The sequence below is a fragment of the Mytilus galloprovincialis genome, chromosome 7, assembly GCF_965363235.1.
Source record: "Mytilus galloprovincialis chromosome 7, xbMytGall1.hap1.1, whole genome shotgun sequence".
NCBI lineage: Eukaryota > Metazoa > Mollusca > Bivalvia > Mytilida > Mytilidae > Mytilus > Mytilus galloprovincialis.
The window spans coordinates 55,680,305-55,685,186 of record NC_134844.1 but is presented as its reverse complement, the minus strand read 5'-3'; the positions used below and the strand labels follow the sequence as shown (position 1 = coordinate 55,685,186).

Genomic DNA, 4,882 nt, shown 5'->3' with positions numbered 1-4,882 from the left:
CGGGGAGTTGAAAGGGTGAGAACTACATTTCTCTAATTTTTGTGCTATTTTCACATTTCCTGACCGGTGTGAGAAAAATATTTCACCTCACTAGTGAAAAATCTGTTCTCGGCAAATGATTAGTCGAAATTTGATTATGACGTCAAAATGTTTTGTTTTCTTCTCAATTTTCCTATTGTGACGTCATCAAAAAAGGCGACCTTGTCTGATGACGTCGCATATAAAGAGCACAATTTTCTGAAAATCTTTGAAAAAGAACGATAAAAAGCATTAGAGAAACAGATTCCAACACTATAACTCGTGTATTACGATATTTCTCCACTCTCGACAGTTAAATTTTATTATTTAAAGGGCTCGGCAAGCCTCGCGCTTTAAATAATAAAATTTAACTGTCTCGAGTGGAGAAATATCGTAATACACTTGTTGCAGTGTAAGAATCTATATTACTCAGTATAGCCTGTTCACATGAGGACTGATGACTTTCAGAACCTCTTGGTTTGTAGTTCCTCAGAAATCTCTGATTGATTTGAATCTTACAGACATACAAACAAAGGTACATTTTGTAAAATAAGCATAAAAATTTAAAGAAAGATTTCCAACAGACTGAATAATGTCTGACGGAGGTCATTTGGTACATAATTAACCTTTTTGATTTTTGAACATATATGGTTTGCTTTTCAAAATTAATTTTTATTGACTGAATAAAACAAGCTGAAGAACTCAAATTTTTGTTCTATCTTCTTATCAACTGCAACAACTTCCATCGAAATACAATAAACAGTAATCTTAAGAATGAACAGCATTAAAAAGTAAAAAAATGTGTTTTTCTCTCTCTCAATTTAATGGTTTTTTTTAATAACTGTTTCATAATTCTGCTTCAATGTTATTTTCCATTGCTCTTCCTATGCATGTGATATATATCTTTGCCAACTTGTTTCTGGAAAGGAAAAAGTGGATTATAACATTTATCATTTTGTTAAAGTCCAATAATAAGATTAAACATAGGTCAACCATGACATAATGTGAATCAGTGTACATGCATTGCTAAAGGTGGTATAACGTTAATTATACAAGGTTTATATTATACAGGGAGAAAAATGAAAGAAAAAAAAATGGAACAATGTTTGATTTACCTACTTGAAAACTGACCTTGAAGTCATTAAACTTTCGAGTCAGTTATTTACGCAAACTCCAAAATCAACAAATCAACCAATCAAAATGCTGGATTTCAATTTTCGACCACGATTTTTTTTCTCCGGGCACTGAGAAAATTTTGTATGACTTCAGGGCCTGATCTTATACGATTTGGAGAAGAATTTTAGCGTCCCAAGTCTGGGTTCATGGCAAATATCCATGTTTTCAATACGGGCTGCACCTTTAACATTTTTAATTTGTTTTGTTATAAATTAGGTCGTTAATTTTTCTGAATTAAATTGTTTCATATATTGTTTATGTCATGGTCTTTTGTAGCCGACAATACGGTATGGGTTTTCTCATTGTTGAAGTCTGCACAGTTGTATATTATTGTTCACATTCACATCGTCTCAAATTTGGTGGATAGTTGTCTTAGTGACATCCTACAACTTTTTATCATTTTATACATATGCAATAGTTTAAAAATCAAATAAAAGTATTCTTTTTGTGAATTTTTTCATTATTAGTACCAGTGGAAATTCTCATTATAATAAATTACTATCTTTTAAATCTGTTATTCGGTTACAGAGAAGGAGATCTTTGTTTATATTTCCTTTAGGTTCCTAAGTTCAACTATGTCCTGCTGTAACACTCTGACATCTTTGGATCGGCAACAAAACACATATGTATTAATATAATCTGATTATTCGAGCACAACATTAATGCAATCTGTGAAACAGTTAAATGAGAAGTTGTGTGTACGGATATGTACTTCCCGTAGACTTCTTTGTTAACTTTAATGATATATTTCAATTGTTGAAGAATTGTATTTCTACTTTTAATTTTTTTGAACTTGCTCGTTGTTGGTTTGTTGTCATATGAACACACTACAACATTTCATGATATTGAAATAAAATTATAGGTTAAACTGCAAATACTTACTTTAAAAAAATCATAATTGAGTGTAAAACTATATATATACCTACCTTTCAAATTATTTCAATGTTCTACTGTCACCTTTCATACCAGTTCTATCTCTATCTCATATTTTATCTGTTCATGACAATTTTTAGTCGTTGATCTAAAACTTTATTTTCCCCATAGACTTAGTCTTTGTGTTCTGGTGGGATCCATTTTTAGATACCTATAACAATAGATCATACTGCATCAAATACTTTGCATGCATTTATAAAAAGTTGTTTTTCCCAACATGCATGTTATGGTATTAATTATGGACGTAACACTTTGTAAATTCATTTTAATTGTCCTTTGAAAAAATACATCATGCGATAAAGTTTGTATCGATGATTTACAAAATTCTGTAAAGTGGTTCAGGAGTTATTGATGACACTTACGTGGGACATAAGGACAAGATATGTTCCATATGTGAACACATTCTCACGAAGAAAATGTCACCAGAAGTGCAAGTCAGTCATCACAACGGATAATGTTTATGTGATACAGTAAAAACAGTAAAACCATTGGTAGTAAAATTGTGCGGGATGTTTAATTTTCAACAAATGTAAGATTGGTCACCTTTAATCGGATGCCTCATATAGCATGTATAGAAAGAGAGTACCATGATCTCTGCAGGTTAATAACTATTGCAACAACTCTTTGAGAGGCCGTCGGTGGCCTTTTGTCTGAATATGCAGCAGGGCAAATTCCTGTCCACCTTCAATATGCTTTCGTTGTCCAGTGGCAGTCCAAGTTTCATTGACCTTCTTTCACCCCAGATGACATCTTTTACAGGACTTACCTATTGAACTTATTTAACAATTGTTTTGAACATGCATGTAACATTTGCCACAGGACATTAAGCAAATTTATTATACATGTACTCTATTATGTTATTATTTTGAGGAATCTCAGTAGGATCATTTTAAACTATGGGGATAATCCTCTTAAAATATAAATATTATTCATACAAAGTATTGCTCAATACTAGTAATTATGTGTCGGATTACTAGTGTTCGTGTGTCGGTCCAATGGGTCGTCGGACTAATAGGGCGTCAGGCTATTGGGGTGTCGGACCAATATGGTGTCCGAACAGAAAGATTTAAAAGGCAAAAAAAATAAAATGTGCAACTTATAAAAGGGTCTCGTCTGGAAGTGGTTTCTTCATTTCTGTATTCTGTAATATTCTATTATATCATTTTTCACTTTTTATTATTAATTTTGCCTGTTATTCTCTTTTCTTCATATTCAAGCACCACACTATTATCGATTCTTCATTGCTTCTGTCTACTTTATAACAACAATGGGAATAATATGAAAGCCAGCCAAAAAGGACATTGGAAAATTGTCTGTTTTCTGTTTCTTGGTTTATTCTTGCTTGTCGTTGGAGACAAACTTTGTCTTTCTGTCTCTTTAGTTTGTGTGTATTATTATAAATTAAACGAATGTAACACAAATTTGCCATCTTTAAACAAATTTGTTGAACATTGCGTCTGTTATTTAGTCTCTTTTTAACAGAAGGAAAAAACTAAGATTAAATATAATCAACAGAAGTATAAAAAAAACTATGAACTAAGTCTTTGAAGTTAGATGCATGATTTTTGTTATTAGTTGTTAGTGGCTTTGAACTAGCTGTCAGTAACTGCAAGTACTCTCAGATCTGTATTTAGTGACCTTTTTTGTTGAGTAACGGTAACGTCCTGGCCCCATTATGTTTTTGTTACTGAGATGTATTTGCATTCATCTGTTATTTAAAGTTAAATAAGCCTTTTTCAACTGAATTTTATAGTTTGTTGTTATGAAGTACTGTTACAACTCTGTTCCAGGTTTAGGGGGAAGACCCTAGCATGTTTAACCTCACCACATTCTGTATATATGTTCCTGTCCGAAGTAAGGAGCCTGTAATTCAGTGGTTGTTGTTTGTTGGTGTGTTACATATTCATTGTTCGTTCATTTTTGTACATGAATAAGAACGTTAGTTTTCTTGTTTGAATTCGTTGACATTTGTCATTTTCTTGCCTTTTTTAGCTGACTATGCGATATGGCTTTGCTCATTATTGATGGCCGTATGGTGACCTATATTTGTTAATTTCTGGTCATCTGATCTGTTGTGAAGAGTTGTGATTATTCCGCTCATTTTGGGTGCCATGATTGGCAAATAAAATATATGTTGTTGCTGTTGTTGTTGTGTCGTTGGCAATAATACGGCATCTTTTTTTATAAACAAATATATATATATATATATATTTATGTAAATCGAATGTTCTGTTCCCTTATGAACCACATAAATTTGAACTAAATTCTTGAAGGGAAAGACATTGTTTTTGTATAAATGTCAACAGAATATAGAATGTTGTGTCAACAGAATACAGAATCAACATTCTGTATTCTGTTGACACAGTATACAGAATGTTGATTCCGGCAAAATATATGATCTGACAGGATGTTCACGGAATAAAACTTGTGATGGAAGAAGACATAGCCTACATTTGACTTGTAAAACATACATGAACAATAGCAATCCGTAGATGATTCGAAAAGGATCCGCCATCTCTGACTTGTCGTAACAATCGTCTCTTTCTGTAACTTTCTGCAAGTGGCTGGTAAACCGATATTTTATCTGCTGTATTTCTGTATCCTATCCTTCCCGGCTGATCTACTGTTGTCTCAAATTTTGCCGTTGATGTTATTATCGTCATCACAAAAGCGCGTCAATATGGAACATACAATTGCCTATTGTAAAACGTTTATGTGATTGGATTTACACATGACGTCATTCATTGTTTACAAA

At 32.5% G+C, this 4,882-nt stretch overlaps 1 long non-coding RNA gene across 1 annotated transcript; it reads right to left on the bottom strand.

The window, feature by feature from the left end:
- Positions 1-497: 497 nt before the first annotated feature.
- LOC143081787 (uncharacterized) lies at positions 498-4,681 on the bottom strand. The gene is made up of 3 exons (XR_012980089.1): positions 4,599-4,681; positions 2,121-2,278; positions 498-937 (listed from the first exon to the last, which is right to left on the bottom strand). It is a non-coding gene; the product is annotated as an uncharacterized LOC143081787 (long non-coding RNA).
- Between the last annotated feature and the right edge of the window lie 201 nt (positions 4,682-4,882).